Source organism: Desmodus rotundus, chromosome 5 (assembly GCF_022682495.2).
Source record: "Desmodus rotundus isolate HL8 chromosome 5, HLdesRot8A.1, whole genome shotgun sequence".
NCBI lineage: Eukaryota > Metazoa > Chordata > Mammalia > Chiroptera > Phyllostomidae > Desmodus > Desmodus rotundus.
This window is the reverse complement of record NC_071391.1, coordinates 85361805-85379974: the sequence shown is the minus strand read 5'-3', so window position 1 is coordinate 85379974 and position 18170 is coordinate 85361805. Positions and strand designations below refer to the sequence as shown.

The following is an 18170-nucleotide window of genomic DNA, read 5'->3' as shown; positions in this document are numbered from 1 at the left end:
CTTAAATACTGTTGATAAGTAAATATTGAGATCGGATCATTTCGAGAGTCAGACACAACCCCATCTGTCCCCCAGCCCATGAACAGACAGAATGGAGACTCAACTGCAGGCTGAGACAGCCATGTCCATGTTTGCTAAAAGCCCAGGAAGGAGAGGGCACTTAAACTGGGTTTTAAGAGGAGAAGAGCATGAGAATGGGACCAAGCAAAATTAGATGGTGGTAGGAGTAACAGGGAGTGATGAAGGGGAATCAGGGTAGTGTCTTCAGGGCCCTGAACACCAGCTACAGTACCTTACATGCTCAGGAAGGGGGGACACTGGAGATTTTCAAGAAAGGAAGGAACCTCTAGGAAGACACATATGTTGGACAAGAGGAGGGCAATGAGAGAGTAGGCTCTGGCCACCCATGGCCTGAAATCACACCCAGTATCCTGCAGAACTTCTTAATCTTGTAGGCTTCCTCCTTTGCCAGGATGATGCAAAGCCATGAGAGGGTCAAATACAGGGCACAGGCTTGCTCACAGTTGTCACAGCCTATCTTTCTCCTCAGCATGTTGCCTTCTTTGGGTGCAGCTGCTTGAGCACTGATGAGAATATACTATGCAGGCTTCCAGCAAGACCTGAGGAGGAGGACGGTATGGAGGGCCAGGCCAGAGGCCAGGTAGTCTGAATTCCCCCTCATGCCCCACTTGCCTTGACAGGTTCCCAGCAGAGGAAAAAGGCCAAGAAAATGCTTGAGAAGAGACATTTAACATATCTTGGTCCAATACCCCCACTGCCACAGTCATCAGAAGTAGGATGAGCCCCTGGGCCAGCTGGGTACTTAGGGCTGACAGCAGCTGCTTCTGCAGAACCTCCATGAGGCCTGGGGAGTCAGAGAGTGTCTGTTACTGGTCTAAACTCCTTTTCTTGCATGTGGGGGTGAGGGTGGGGGTGGGGAGGAGTTCAGTGGGTCTGATAGTCATTGACACTTCTGATCCACACCAGGGGCCTATAGTGACAACAAAATGGGAAACAGCCCACCCAGAGCAATGTAGAAAAGAGCAAAGTCACAGCCAGACAGCTCTCCCACCCTCCAGGGTACCCAGTCTTCTGCCACACTTGGCTGCTGCCTCCCCATACCCCACAACTGACAGTTTTTTCACTTTCAGGAAGTGTTCAATATTTCTCATCTGCTATTGATACTCTTCCTTGTTTCCTAATCTTGTTATAAATCTGTTCTTTGAAAATATCATTTCTGTCATTTCTTTGGTTTGGTTGGGAGGGAGGTAAAAAGAATGAAGACGTAGAAGAGGGGGAGTGTTACTATTTTTCGTACATGCTGGCAGTAAAGACATACTGACTACAATCTAACACAAAATAGAGGTTTGAGTATATTATCTAAAGTAATAAAAATGATCAACAAAGCATTTAAAGAAATAATATAAGGAACAAATCTCACAGTGGAGTAGAATTGGAAGTGATCTAGATTCCTCTTTCCCAATGGTGATTCAGTGGATTTGTCTACTGTCAGTAAGATCAATAAGTGTAGGTGTGAATTGAATCTGTGCTATGCCACCTGCTGACCTAAATCAGCAATGATTTACTCTTTAGGGGGAGTGGCTATGGCAAAACACTCTCCATTAATACCATTCCATTGTCCTTGGGCTTGCTTTAACAGACGTGTCAAACTCATTTTCACCAGGGGCCACATCAGCCATTGAAGTTAAGACCAATCTAAAAATAACCAGAGGGGAGGGGGGAAGGGATAGTGGGGAGAAGGGTTTTCAGGAACTACTATGAAGGACACATGGACAAAACCAAGGGGGAGGGTGGAAGCAGAGGAGGGAGGTGGGTTTGGCTGGGGTGGGGTAGAGAGGTGGGAAGAAAATGCAGACAACTGTAATTGAACAACAATAAAATAATTTAAAAATTGAAAGAAAAAAAAGAAAATTTTCCATGTGCATTTGAAAAGAATGTGTATTTTGCTTCATTGGGATAAAAGTTTCTATGTAATTAAGTCCATTTGATCTAGGACCTTGTTCAATGCCACAATCTGTTTCTTGATATTTTGTTTGGAAGATCTATCCATTTTTGACAGTGGAGTGTTAAAATCCCTAGTGTTGGGAACCACCCTGCCTGGTTTCAGAAGCTGTAACCCCCCATGGTTAAGGCTGAGTCAGAGTTGGGACCATAAGCCATTAAGGAGACAAAGCTTATTTCCCTGGCAGGGGTGCCATCTCTGCCCACTTTACCCTGCTTGGCCCTGAGCTTGACCAGTTAGCCAATGATGGGTAAGATTCCTCAAGGGAGGAACGACCTAAGACAGGCATGGTCATGAAAAAGGCCCACAGGGAAGGACTCGGGGGACTATAGAAAAAGGGGGTGATAGACCCTCGCCCCTCGGCTTTGACATAGCCTGAGTCCTCATTCTGTCTGCAAGAAGTCTCCTAATCTCTTGGCTGCCTTACTTCCCCTGACTTAAGCCTGAAACAATAACAGAAGGTGGTGCAGTCGTGTGCTGGAACGGGCAGATTCCCCAGGGAATCAGGCCTAAGAAAGAATGCATAAAATCCTGTGAAACCTGCTTTGTTTATACCCTCAGCTTAAATGATAAGGGTCCAAGCCTGAAATGAGTTTGTTTCCCAAAGTTTTATAGCCCTTCTCCTTTGAGAGATCAGCCATCTCTCCTCCCCAAGCAGATCATGTCTTGGTAGACTTATTCTCATCTGTGGCTGATGGGGGCTCTGCAGTAAAGCTCCCCCACACCCTAGTATAAATGTGTCACTGTCTATATCTTTCTTGAAGTCCTCCAATATTTTCTTTATATATTTGTGTGCTACTATGTTGGGTGTATATGTACTTATAATGTTTATGTCTTCTTGATGGATTCTTCCCTTGAGTATTATAAAGTGACCTTCTGGGTCTCTTTTTATGGCCCCCTTTTTTAATCCTATTTTGTCAGATATGAATATTGCTACCCTGGCTTTTTTTCCTGTCTGTTTGCATGGAATTATTTTTCCAGCCATTCACTTTCAGTCTGTGTATTTCTTTTGTTCTGAGGTGGGTCTCTTGTAGACAGCATATGTGTGGGTCATGTTTTCTTGTCCATTCAGTTACCCTATGTCTTTTGATTGGAGCATTTAATTCATTTACATTTAAGGTTGTCATTGATAACTGTTGGGAACCGCCCTGCCTGGATTCAGAGGCTGTAACCCCTCATGGTTAAGGCTGAGTCAGAGTTGGGACCATAAGCCACTAAGGAGACAAAGCTTGTCTCCCTGGCAGAAGTGCCACTTCTGCCCACTTCACCCTGCTTGGCCCTGAGCTTGGCCAGTTAGCCAATGACGGGTAAGAATCCTCAAGGGAGGATCAACTTAAGACAGGTTCTGGTCACGAAAGAGGCCTACAGGGAAGGACTCGGGGGGCTGTGGAAAAAGGGGGTGATGGACCCTCGCCCCTCAGCTTTGAAATAGCCTGAGTCCTCATTCTGTCTGCAAGAAGTCTCCTAATCTCTTGGCTGCCTTACTTCCCTTGCCTGACTTAAGCCTGAAGCAATAACGGAGGGCAGTGCAGTCCTGTGCTGGGAGGGGTGGATTCCCTGGGGAATGGGGCCTAAGAAAAATACATACATTCCTGTGAAACCTACTTAATTTGTACCCTCAGTTTAAGAGATAAGGGTCCAGACCTGAGATGAGTCTGGCGCCTAAAGTTTTATGGCCCTCTAACTAATTGGCTGTAACTCAGAATAAGCCCTCAGAGTTCTCTGTAAATCTTGTATTGTTTAACCCTTACTGGCTGACAATGATTGATGAGCTTTATCCGTATTCCTATGTGAATGAACCTAATAAAAGCCCCTGGAGAGAGAGGCTCGGGGCCCTTCTCCCCCTGAGAGAAACGGCCACCTTTCCTCCCCAAGCAGATCATGTCTTGGTAGTCTTTTTCTTCAGCCGTGGCGGAACCTGGGGGGCTGCGTTAAAGCCCCCCGACAGATAACTACTTATTCATTGCCATTTTACCACTCCCTTTGTACCTTTTTTCCTTTCTCTCTCACTGTTTTCCTTCCTCTTCTTCAAGCAGTCCCTTCAGCATCTCTTGTAGTGCTGGTTTGGTGCAGGTGTATTCTTTGAGGCTTTCTTTGTCCAGGAAGATCCTTATTTGACCTTCCATTTTAATTGAGGGCCTTGCTGGATAGAGTAGTCTCCATTGAAGCCCTTTGTTTTTCATTACTTGGAATGTTTCTTGGTATTCTCATCTGGCTTGTAATGTTTCTGTTGAGAAGTCAGCTGCTAGCCTTATCAGGGCTCCCTTGTGTGTTACTTCCTGTTTCTCCCTTGCTGCCTTTAAGATCCTCTCTTTGTCTTGGAATTTTGCCATTTTAATTGTGATGTGTCTTGAAGTGGGCCTCTTTGTGTTCCTCTTGATTGGCACTCTCTGTGTTTCCTGGATTTGTGTGACTTTTTCTCTCATCAAATTAGGGAAGTTTTCCATCATTACTTTTTCAAACAGGTTTTCTATCCCTTCCTCCTCTTCTCCTTCTTGTATCCCTATTATACAGGTAATATTCCATTTCCTGTTGTCCTGCATTTCCCTTAACCCTTCCTCATTTATTTTCAGTCTTTTTTCTTCTTCTTTATCTTCCTGGGAGGTTTTTTCTATTTTGTCCTCCAGCTCACTGATTTCATCCTCTGCTTAATCGAGTATGCTTTTGATTCCTTTTACTGTGTTCTTTAATTTTGAAATTGTATTCTTTATTTCTTCTTGGCCCTTGTAGATTATTTCTATGTCCTCTTTTATGCTAATATAGTTTGCAGTAAGTTCCTCATAATTTCCCCGTAGTTTTTGGTAGTTCACAGTGAGTTCTTTAAGCTTCCTTGTAACCATTGTTTTGAGCTCAATATCTGACAGTTGACTTGACTCTATTTCATTTAGCATTCTTTTTAACGATTCCTCCTTTCCTTTAGATTGGGGGTTGTTTCTTTGTCTACCCATTGTTTGTAGGTCTCTTCTTGTTTGCTTCTGTTTCTTAAATTCATCTGTTTTGCCTTTCTGACTTTCTGGTGTTTACTTCTACGGTGGGAGGCCTGTGAGACACAGTGGTGCAGTCTCCTTCATCACCTGAACGTGATGTTCCTGGGATGTCTTTTATGCATTTTATGCTGGTTTTTCAGATGTAATTGGGTTTTGATTGTTGTTGGGTTGTTCTTTCATCGGTCCTTCCCTGTTGCTGGACCACTGAGGGTCACTTAGCCCACCAAGTCTTGTGTGCTGTTGTGCAGGCACTGCCTGAACAAAACCACAGAGCCCAAGAAACTAACCGATACCCACAAATAGAGCTCCCCCAACAACACCACTATCAATAGCAAAAAAAACAGTATTAATAAGTGTATAATCAGATTAAGACTATTATAAGAAAAGAGAGTATATATGAGATGAGCTTGAAAGAGAAGTGATTTTGAGAGGGCAGAGGGAGGAGCACTAATGAGTTGGAAGTTGGGATTTTTTTCCTGATTTCTGTTTCTGATGTTTCATTGTTGGTGTACAAGAATGCTTTTGATTTCTGAGTATTGACTTTGTATCTGGCTGTTTTGCCAAATTCACTTATTAGGTCGAGTAGTTTTTTGGTAGAGTCTATTGGATTTTCCATGTACACTATTATGTCATCTGCAAACAGTGACAGTTTCATTTCTTCCGTTCCAATTTGGATGCCTTTTATTGCTTTTTCTTGTCTGATTGCTGTGGTTAGGACTTCCAATACTATGTTGAATAGGAGTGGTGAGAGAGGGCATCCTTGTCTTGTTCCTGATCTTAGTGGGAAAGCTCTAAGTTTTTGTCCATTGAGTATGATGTTGGCTGTAGGTCTCTCATATATGTCCTTTATTATGTTGAGGAATGCTCCCTCTATTCCCAGTTTGCTGAGTGTTTTTATCAGAAATGGGTGCTGTGTCTTATCAAATGCTTTTTCCGCATCTATTGATATGATCACGTTGTTTTTGTCTTTGCTTTTGTTTATGTGGTGTATTATTGATTGCAAATATTGTACCGTCCTTGCATCCCTGGGATGAATCCCACTTGGACATGGTGTATGATCTTTTTAATGTATTGCTGGATGTGGTTTGCCAATATTTTGTTGAGGATTTTAGAATCTATGTTCATCGGTGATGTTGGCCTGAAGTTTTCTTTTTTGCAATATCTTTATCTGTTTTTGGGATTATGATGATGTTGGCTTCATAAAACGAATTTGGGAGTCTTCCATCTTCTTGAATTTTTTGAAGTAATCTGTGGAGGATGAGAGTTAGCTCTCCCTTAAATGCTGTGTAGAATTCTCCTGTGAAATCATCTGGCCCAGTGCTTTTGTGTGTCAGAAGCTTTTTGATTACTGTTTCAATTTCATCAGGTGTTATTGGTCTCTTCAGGCTTCATGCTTCTTCTTCATTGAGTTTTGGAACATTATATTTTTCTAGAAATCTGTCCAGTTCATCTAGGTTTTCACATCCCTTGGCATATAGTTCTTTGTAGTAATTTCTTACAATCCTTTGTATTTCTGTGGTATCAGTTGTAATCTCTCATTCATTTCTGATGTGTTTATTAGGGTCCTCTCTCTTTTTTTTCTTGATGAGCCCACTTAAAGGCTTGTCGACTTTGTTTATCTTTTCAAAGAACCAGCTCCTGGATTCATTGATCATTAGAATTGTGTTTTTAGTCTCTATGTCATTTAATTCTGCTCTGGTATTGGTTATTTCCTTCCTTCTACTTGATCTGGGTTAGGTTGTTTATTTGAAATGTTTCTATTCTTTTTAGGTAGGCCTGTCTTGCTATGAACTTCCCTCTCAGGACTGCCTTTGCTGTGTCCCATAGGTTTCGGGTTGTTGTGAGTTCATTTTCATTTGTTTCCAGAAACTTTTTGATTTCTTCCTTGATCTCATTTTTGACCCATTCATTGTTTAGTAGCATGCTGTTCAATCTCTATGACTTGGAGTGTTTTTGAGTTTTTTCCTTGAGATTTGTTTCTAGTTTCAGTCTCTTGTGGTCAGAGAAAATGCTTGATATGATTTCAACTTTCTTGAACTTGTTGAGAATTGTTTTGTGTCCTATCATGTTGTTTATCTTTGAAACTATTCCATGTGCATTTGAAAAGAATATGTATTTTGCTTATTTGGGATGAAAGGCTCTATATATATTAGTTAAGTCCATTTGATCTAGGGCATTGTTCAATGCCACAATCTCTTTCTTGATATTTTGTTTGGAAGATCTGTCCATCTTTAACAGTGGGGTGTTAAAATCCCCTAATATAATTCTGTTGCTGTCAATATCTTTCTTGAAATCCTCCAAGATTTTCTTTATGTATTTGGGTGCTCCTATGTTGGGAGCATATATATTTACAATGTTTATGTCTTCTTGGTGGATTCTTCACTTGAGTATTATGAAGTGACCTTCTGGGTCTCGCTTTATGGCCCCCTTTTTTTAGTCTATTTTTTCTGATATGAATATTGCTACCCCTGCTTGTTTTTTCCTGTCCGTTTGCTTGGAAAATTTGTTTCCAGCCCTTCACTTTCAGTCTGTGCAGGTCCATTCAGCTATTCAATGTCTTTTGATTGGAGCATTTAATCCATTTACGTTTAAGGTTATTATTGATAGGTACTTATTCATTGCCATTTTTTTGTTCCTGTATTGTCTCTCTCTCTCTCTCTCTCTCTCTCTCTCTCTCTCTCTCTCTCTCTCTCTCTCTCTCTCTCTCTCTTTTCCTTCCTTTCCTTAAAGCAGTCCCTTTAGCATCTCTTGCAGAGCTGGTTTGGTGGAGGTATATTCTTTTAGACTTCTTTTGTCTGGGAAGCTCTTCATTTGGCCTTCTAGGTTGACTGAGAGCCTTGCTAGCTAATGTAGTCTTGGTTGCAGTCCTCTGGTTCTCATTACTTGGAATATTTTTTGCCATTCTCTTCTAGCTTCGAGCATTTCCATTGAGAAGCCAGCTGCTAACCTTGTTGGGGCTCCCTTTCATGTTACTTCCTGTTTCTCCCTTGCTGCCTTTAAGATCATCTCTTTGTCTTGTAATTTTGCTATTTTAATTATGATGTGTCTTAAAGTGGACCTCTTTTGGTTCCTCTTGATTGAGAATATCTGTGTTTCCTAGATTTGTGTGACTTTTTCACTCATCAAATTAGGGAAATTTTCCATCATTACTTTTTCAAACAGGTTTTCTATCCATTGCTCTTCCTCTTCTCCTTCTGGTATCCCTATTATACAGATATTATTATGTTTCATGTTGTCCTGCATTTCCCTTAACCCGTCTTCATTCTTCCTGGTCCTCTTTTCCTTTTCTTGCTCTTTCTGGGTGTTTTTTTTCTACGTTGTCCTCCAGTTTGCTGATCTGATCCTCTCCTTCAGGGAGACAGCTTTTGATTCCTTCTACTGTGTTCTTCAGTTCAGAAATTGTATTCTTCATTTCCTCTTGGCCCTTGTTGATAGTTTTCATTTCCTTTTTCATGTTGATATAGTTTGCAGTGAGTTCATTGTAGTTTCCCTGTAGTTTTTGGTAATTCTGTGTGAGCTCATTAAGCTTCCTTATAACCAATTCTTTGAAGTCAATATCTGATATTTGACTTGCCTCATTTCATTTAGCATTGTTTTTGAGACTTCCTCCTTTCCTTTTTATCTGGGGATTGTTCTTTCGTCTTCCCATTGTTTGTGAGACTCTTCCTGTTAGTCTCTGCTTCTTAAGTTGCTCTGTTCTGACCTGCTGGGTTTATGGTGTAAACTTCTGTGATGGAATACTTGTGAGATCCACTGGTACAGTCTCCTGGAACTCCAATCTTATTGATCTCGGGCTGTGGTTTATGTTCATTCTGTGTATGTCTTTGGTTTTTGGTTCTTGTTGGGTCCTTTTTTGGTGGGTCTTTCCTCCTCACTGGTTATCTGAGGGTCAGTCTGTTCCCCACCTCTTATTTTCTCTTTTGCGGGTGTGGGTAGGTTGTGTTGGAGCTTTTTCTTCCATGTGTACAAGAGTTTGAGGCTTTTCTCTTGCTCTTGTTCAGTTGTTTGTTCTTAGTAATTTCTCCACTATTTAGTTGTATTTCCAGATAGGTGCTGGGTTGAGTTAGTGTGACTTCCACTCCTTTCTTCACCTTCTTCTGTTCTTAGCTGTTGTTTCCTTTGTTGGCAGGTTTCCTCTTCCAGGAGTTATCCTGATGTTCACGGCTTCTACCTACTCTTCTTTATGGTAGGTTGTAGGGGGAAGGGTGAAATGGTTTAAGACAGCAAGAGTGTATTATATGATATTTAAAGTACCAGCCCTCTGATCTCGAAAATATATAAAGAACTCACACGACTCCACTCCAGGAAGACAAACAACCCAATTAAAAAATGGGCAAAGGACTTGAACAGACACTTCTCCAAGGAAGACATACAGAGGGCCCAGAGACGTATGAAAAGATGCTCAGCATCACTAGCCATTAGACAGATGCAAATTAAAACCACAATGAGATACCATCTCACACCAGTCAGAGTGGCCAACATAAACAAATCCACAAACAAATGTTGGAGAGGATGCGGAGAAAAGGGAGCCCTAGTGCACTGTTGGTGGGAATGCAGACTGGTGAGGCCACTGTGGAAAACAGTATGGAATTTCCTCAGAAAACTAAAAATGGAACTGCCCTTTGACCCAGCAATTCCACTGCTGGGATTATACCCTAAGAGCCCTGAAACAGCAAACCAAAAGAACTTATGCACCCCAATGTTCATAGCAGCACAATTTACAATAGCCAAGTACTGGAAGCAACCTAAGTGCCCATCAGCAAACGAGTGTCTTTTTCTTTTTGAGAAAATCCTCCTGCTCAATCCTACCACTCCATACAAGGAAGGGCCTGTCCTCTCACACAGCCCACCTCTCCAGCTAGACTGGGGACTGTCTGGGTCAGGGCCCCACATGTCCCAACTCTCAACTCTCCCCAGCTGGTACCCACAGTCTCCATGGGTTTACCACTTCAGCCTTATTCCCCTCCCTGTGACCTCAAGCAACCAGGTCTCTCTCAGTGCTGCTCAAGCCTTTTTTGGCAAGGGAGGGAGCCATTAACCTGGCTCTCTTCCAGGAGTCCTGCACCAGGCCTGGCAGGCACGGGTCTGGGGCTGCAGTCTCCCTGTTCCCTGCACTGGTCACAGGGACCTTTTTGTCCTGAAGCAATCCCCTTACCATCTGTTTTTTCAGTGTCCTCTATACTTTTTGGTCTCCTATCTCCATACATGCTGGGGTACTGTTGGCTGTTTGCTTTGTTCCTCAGTAGATCAGTTAGGTGTTTCACCCATTTGCAGGGGGAAGTGGACTCCGCTCTGACCTATCTCGCCACCATCTTTCCTCCCCAAATCTGCATTCCCTTGTTTAGAGAGCCCAGTCCTAAACTGTATGACCTGGTCTTTGTACTAATGTTATCATATTATAATTTCACTTCCTCTCACTAAAAAATGCATTGCAAACAAGGGAATCATTCTTGAGTAACAATATTTCCACTCTTGAGACCTCAGGTACATGAATGGAAAGGGTGGATAGTTTTATTTTGAGGGAAAGATTTAGAGACAAACTTATAAAATAATTTGAGGTCCTCTGGATGAGATCTCATCTCATATTTTTAGGGTCAGTAATAATGAGGGTTTCAGGGTCTGTACATTGACATAATACTTAATTGGTTTCTCTCAGTGAGCTTGTGAATTTTGGGCTGTGATCCTTGATTCTCACTGGAACTTGGAGAATAAATTCCAAGTAATTCTGTTAAGTAAGAAAACTACTATTACAATTCCAATTAGTTTTCTCCTGTAGATTACATTTTCTCTGAACGTGAGTCATTTAGATTACTTTCTGGTCTGTACATTTATTTAAATTATGACTAAAGCCATTTTGCTCTTCCTATCATAGTCAACCTTGGAGACATCCCTTTAATTTTGGTTTCCTCTATATAGCAACATTATTCACTGTAGGCAAAAGATGAAAACAACCCAAGTGTCCATCAACAGATAAATGGATAAATAAAATGTGTTATATACATACAATGAAGTAATATTCAGTCTTTTAAGGAAATTCTGATGCATGCTACAACATGTGTGAAATTTAAAGATATTATGCTAAGCAAAATAAGCCAATACAGAGGATAAATACTGTATAATTCCATTAGTATGAGCTACCTACAATAATCTAATTCATAGAGACAGCAAGTAGCATGGTGGTTGTCAGGGACTGAAAGAAATGGAGAATGGGCAGTTATTGTTTAAATGGCACAAGGTTTTTGTTTAGAATGATGAAGATATTCTGAGTATGGATTGTAGTGATGATTACACAACATTGTGAATGTACATATTGCCACATCATACATTTAAAAATGGTTTAAATGGAAAATTTTATGTTATGCATATTTTATTAGAATAAAAACATTTTTAAATTTTATTGTCTCCTACTTTGGATTGCATTAAACTACCTTTGCAGTGTAAGTGAGGTCATCTATAGAGAATGGCTAGGCTGATTTTTAAAATATTTTTGCTCTAGAAAATATAGTTTAAAAACATGTTTATATGATTTGCAATCGCATAATCAAGTGGATGGGCATTATTAATACCATATGCAATAGTCATGTCCTTGGCATCAATAATATCCACACTGAGACCCACAAAAATATATCCCTCACAATAAGATTCTGAATATAGCTATGAAAGTCACTCAACATCTCTGCATTTAGATAAATCTCCATGGTGTTTTCAGTTTTAAGGGTCACCTTGGTGTTTGGACTTCACAAGAACAGACATTTAATGGCCTTTTGAACATTGATGGCCCTACAGATGAAATGTTGATGAGAAAGGGTCTGAAGTGCTGGCCAAGGATAATGACAATGGCTGTGCCACTGTCTCCTGCTACTTGATCAGTTTCTTGTGGGATATAGTTTACATCTTTCACTGAGATTTGTGGTAGTAAATGGATGACCATGCTTTTTCCACTGAATCAAATATGTATTTTGGTATCCAGAAGCACATGTGTTTTAAAGATCCGTGTTCCATGATGATCAAAATATTTTAAGACTGGTGATAAACAAATTGATAAATCCTTTAACAAAAAGAAAATAATGAAAATTTTAAAACACACACAACATTTATAAAATTCTATCCAAGATTACTTCTAGCTATGATAGCATTACTGCCTATGAGAGGTAGTTATCTTTACCAGATACATTAAAATCTTAACAAAATTTTGAACTCTTTATGAGAATATATGATGAAAAAGAAAAATACTAATATTTGTGAATAAAAAAATTTAACTTTTTATTAAAAGGTCAAATCCAAATGTTTGGCAAATTTATCAGAACAAACATCAGAAAAGGAAAGCAAAGAATTCTAATTATTGTCAAAATAACCTTAAAATTCAACTGCAGTTTGAAAATAAAATAACATACATACGTTTCAGAACTTTATGTAAGTAGTTAATCCACTGACGCAGCATTAAATCTCCCATGTGGTAACTCTCTTCAAGCAGCTATTTACATTTTTAATTCACTTAACTCAATCTGTTTGCAAAATGCTGTAATCCACCTTTTTCCACAGTATAACCACTGGGAAAATATGTCTTCATTCTAACCTGACATTTTTTTCTATGTTCTGACTCTCTGGCAATAAAAATTCCCACAGTACATAATTTTTATTGCCACAAATAATTATGGAAACACCTTCCTCATTTTCTCCCTCCTTTTCCTCTTTTCCCTCCACCTTCTGCCCTGCTCTCTTCTACAAATGTTTATTTAACAACATCATGTTAAAGGGAGGAATAAAAGTTTTTTCTGAATAGTTTTTCCTGGAGTATGGATATATTTTCTCTTGCTTATTCACAATGTTTTCTTGGGCTTCACCTTGTCCCCAAGAGCACTCAATTGTGAGGCAGCCAGCCCAATCAGGAGGAAATGTGCAGATGCAAAACAGCAGGACTCTGTCCCAGCTGAATATTATCCTGATGACATTGGCCTAGCTGAATTGTAAATCCCCTTCTCCCCAAACTACTTAGCCATGAAGAAAACTCAAACACATTTATGAAATAAGTGTCACACATAATTTGTATTGTTTGTACCAGAGTCATGTTCTCTGGTTAATTTTAAAACTCCTTAAATGTTTCATTATTGTACCAAGAACTGAACATAATATTCTCAGTGTGGTCTGATTAGTGCAGCAAAAAGAGAGGACCGTTACCTCCTTATTCCAAATTCTCCTATAAGAGGAGCTTAAGCTGTACTTACTGACTCATACCAAGCCATCACCTAGGTAAGATTTGGTCCATTTTATATTTGTGCCACTTTAAAACCATGTCTTCTTTGTCATCTACCTAGATTGTTGGGATATGGGGTATAAGTTTAGGAACTTAAATTTATCCATTTTGCATCATACCAGGTTTAGAAATTGTTCTGAAAAATAATAGGCTGGTACTATCCTCTAAGAAATTGCCTACATCAGGGGTCCCCATCCCCCAGGTCTCAGACTGGTACTGGTCCAGGCCTGTTAGGAACCAGGCCACACAACAGGAGATGAGCTTGAATGTAATGCCCTTGAATCATCTTGAAACCATCCCCCCATCTCCATCCATGGAAAAATTATCTTCCATGTAACTGACCCTTGGTGCCAAAATGGTTGGGGACTATTGGCCTACATTACTAGAAATTACTGTCCAGGCAAGAGAGAAACCAGATAGTAAGATGATTCAAGTTGTCTGAAGAATCTAAGAACCTTCTTTGGTGTCAAAGTTGGGCATGGATTATGGTTGCCATGGCAGAAAAAGAAACTGACTTTTCCATTCACTGTGAGCTTTAGACTGCTCACAGTTCACATTCGATTTATACCTATGTTCTACACAGGGTTTTGCAAAACTCTATGCCTAGAGCATATTCTCAATAAACATTTGCTGAATGCATGAAAAGAGTAAATGTATACCCTGTTGCCTGTTGTAACAGAAGTCTTTTGCTTTCCTGGAATTTGCTTTAATTTTGGTAGGGCAAAAACATCACTTTTATGAGTAAGATAGCTTTGTATTGACCACAGAAGTTTATGTGGTAAAATTGAAAAAAAAATCATAGCAAGTGCTAGTTTAGAACTTGGACTGAGGTGGTTTGGCTGAAAGACATTAGAAAATACCACGTAACTCTGTAATCCATCTGAAACATTTTCACATAGGACCAGTACCCAATTATTGGCTTTCAGGAGTAAATCTCAAGTTTTAATACAAGTAACCTGTACATTTTGATAGTAGGTAGCTGAAATTAAGGCTTACTTAGCCTTTTATATCTGACTCAGGACAAAAACAGTTTTAAAGTGATATGAAAAGAATTTCCGAGAATAACATCTCTTCTGTGAAGCCCAAAATGATTGATACTATTTGTCCCCAGGAAATGAGATATGAAAATGGTTAATATGTCAAATATCTCTTAATATAAGATTGCCCCTTAAGTGGATAAACTTTGAACATGACAGGCAACAGCACAATAGATTTATTGTTACATTGCAAGACCTCAGTGGAGTTAAAGTTTTTCAATGCAATCCTCATGTTGGACCTTCAAAAAAATGGAAAAATAAGTTGGCCTATTATTTTTCTAGATATTAAAGTAAGAAATATTTGCTGGCTTTGATGGATTAAACCACTCTAAGTCTCTATGCAAATATTTTTCTTTATTTTGATTTATGTATAACATTTTGGAGAAGTAAATGGGTTAGGATTCTGGAAAACTATTCTCTTGCTAATGGCAGGAATTCAGAGCTCTAGAGAGAGTCACTCACATTCCATGTGCAAGTAATCAAATATGTACAAAGAATATGTATTTCCTTCTAATTTTTTTAATATGCTTTGCTCTGCGTCTTTACCACCTGCAGTAACTTAGGCTTTCATTTTCCTTTTCCTAGGCCAGTGCTTCTCAACCTTAAGTATACATCAGAATGATCTGAACTGCTTGCTATCACTCAGATTGCTGGTGCTCTCATCTCCAGAGCTTTAATTCAATAGTTCTGGGGAGCTTGAAGGGAAATCTGCACCTCCATGTTTATAACAGCATTATTCACAATAGCTATGTGAGGTGATGGATATGTTAATCAGCTTGATTGTGGTAATCATTTCATGATGTATAAGTACATCAAAACATCACATTGTAATCTTTAATATATATAATTTTTATTTGTCAATCATGCCTCAAAAAAGCTGGATAAAAATAGTTCTAGGACAAATATAGGAATTTACATTCTTAACACACTCTCAAGTGAAGCTAACGCTGTAGCCCATTGGCTTTAGAATAAGGTAGCTTTGGATTCCAATTCTGACTTCAACTTACTAGATGTGTGACTTTGGCCAAGCTACTTAATATGCCTGTGCTTAAATGTCCACATATGTAAAATGAGCATAATAATGATCATTACAGAGTGTTTTACTGAGGATTGTATCTGACCTATTTTGGCACAATATTAAAATTTGCCTCAGTGGGTTAAACATTTATTCTCCCACATCTATTCCAGGTAAGGTTGAAGTTGACAAAAAAGACCAATACCTGGATTTGTAAATGTGGTTACCAAAGCCACATTTTGATGAGACATTAAAAGTAAAATGAGATTATTTTTGTGTATGGTGTGAGTTGGTGATTAAGTTTCATTTTTTTGCATGTAGCTGTCCAGATCTCCCAACACCATTTGTTAAAGAGGATATTTTTGCTCCATTTTATGCTGCTGCCCCCTTTGTCAAATATTAATTGACCATAGAGACTTGGGTTTATTTCTGGGCTCTTGGTTCTGTTCCATTGATCTATCTGTTCTTATGCCTGTACTAGACTGTTTTGATTACACTGGCCTTGTAATATAGTTTGATATCAGGTATTGTGATCCCTCCTACTTTGTTCTTTCTGAAAATTGCTGAGGCTATTTGTGGTTGTTCATGGTTCCATATAAATTTTTGAAATGTTTGTTCTATATCTATGAAATATGTCATTGGTATTTTAATAGGAATTGCATTGAATCTATAAATTGCTTTGAGTGGGTCCTTGGACATTTTGATGATGTTAATTCTTCCAATTCATGAACACAGTATACGCTTCCATTTATTTATGTCTTAATTTCTTTCTTCAGTGTTGTGTAGTTTTCTGAGTACAGACCTTTTACCTCTTTGGTTAGGTTTATTCCTAGGTACTTTATTTTTCTTGCTGCTATATCAAATGGGATTTTTTTCCTGATTTCTGTTTCTGATATTCCATTGTTGGTGTACAAAAATGCCTTTGATCGCTGAATATTGACTTTGTATCCCACTGTTTTGCTAAATTCACTTATTACATCAAGTAGTTTTTTGATGGAGTCTATAGGGTTTTCTATGTATACGATCATGTCATATGCAAACTGGTGCAGCCACTGTGAAAAACAGTATGGAACTGCCTCAAAAAACTAAAAATGGGACTATCTTTTGACCTAGCAATTCCATTGCTGGCATTATACCCTAAAAATCCTGAAACACCAAGTCAAAACAACCTAGCACCCCAATATTCATAGTAGCACAATTTACAATAGCCAAGTCCTGGAAGCAACCTAAGTGCCCATCAGTAAATGAGTGGGTCAAAAACTATGGTACATTTACACAATGAATATTATGTAGCAGAAAGAATGAGGTCCTACCCTTGCGACAGCACAGATGGAACTGGAGAGCATTACGCTGAGTGAAATAAGCCAGGTGATGAAAGACAAATACCATATGATCTAACCTATAAGTGGAACCTAATCAACAAAACAAGCAAGCAAAATATAACCAGGGACATTGAAATAAAGAACAAACTGCCAGTAACCAGAGGGGAGGGGCAATGGGGATAATGGGGAAAATAAGGGGAAGGGTTGCCAAGGAACAAGTATAAGGACTCATGGACAAAGGCAAGGGGAGGTAGGAGTGAGGGTGGGAGGGTGGGGGGAAATGGAGACAACTATGCTTCAACAACAATAAAAAATAAATAAATTTTTTAAAAGTAAAATGAAAAATATGCACTCATAGTATAAATGCATTTATTTCAATGTGTTTTGCCTCAGTTGAGTATGCATGTGTGTATATATGTATATATTATATTTCAGAAGGGTGTCCATAATTAGACCATAACAGAAACTGAAAGAATTATCAACAACTCTGTTGTCTGTATGTCTTCTCATTAGAAGACATTATAAACCAGTGGTAGCCCCTGGTTTATATTTTCCCATCATGATTATCAATAAAACTTTTAAATTAAAAAAATACTTTTGTTTAACTCTGAGGAAGTGGGTATAAACCATCATATACCTCATCAACCAAGGAGGTAGCATCTCATTCTGTAGCCAGAATTGGGAGAGAGTACCCTGCTGGGGAAAAAACATTTCCTATGTTACAAATGAAAGGGAAACCAGCTGAGTCTCTTGACTTGTGGGAGGAAATATGTCCTAGAATTTAGCATGGACCTACAAAGGGGCCATGGATCCAGAAGAGTTCTTGGATATGGAATCACTTGTGAAGTCAAATATTCCTAATGTATATACTAAATCATCTGTGAGGAGACTTCAATCTCTACCTCTGTGTAATAGGGGGAAAACTGGACAGTTTAAATAGAGCCAGAAATCCAGGAAGGAAATGTGAAACATTGGTAAGTAAAACAAGGTCAGGAGATTATTACCATGAATATAGTCCACTTGAGAAACATTATGGGGCAGGTGGGGAAGATGGTGGCGAGGTAGGTGGGAGCAGAGCCCAGTTCTCCCTGTGCCCAGCTGGAACACTTAGCAGATCTTCTGAGGAACAGAGTGAACAGCCAATGGAATCCCAGCTTATATGAAGTTTGGAGGCAAAAATTCACAGAGGACATTGAAAAACATATGGTGAGGAGATTGAACTGGGATGGTAAGGTCCCTGGGATCCTCACAGGGACCAAGACTGCTGTGGTTCCAAGGCCGAAGCCTACCACAGGATATGCAGAGGAGAGTTAGAGCACCAGCTCCCTCCCCTACCAGAGCAGGGAGGGCAGCCCGGCACCAGGAGGGAACTGGATGCTGGAAGTCACTGGGGGAAATGGAGATGAAGTGGGAGACAGACAGAAGCAGTACAAATTTGCTGGGACTGTGGACATTGGCACCAGAGAAATTGAGGAGCCAGGTGACACCTGGAGAAGGGAGAAGTTGGTCCTTGTCGGACCCTGGCTCGGATA

General features: G+C 39.7%; 1 pseudogene; it reads right to left on the bottom strand.

Moving 5' to 3' along the window:
- Nucleotides 1-11502: 11502 nt before the first annotated feature.
- LOC112314238 (NXPE family member 2-like) lies at nt 11503-12580 on the bottom strand (annotated as a pseudogene).
- Between the last annotated feature and the right edge of the window lie 5590 nt (nt 12581-18170).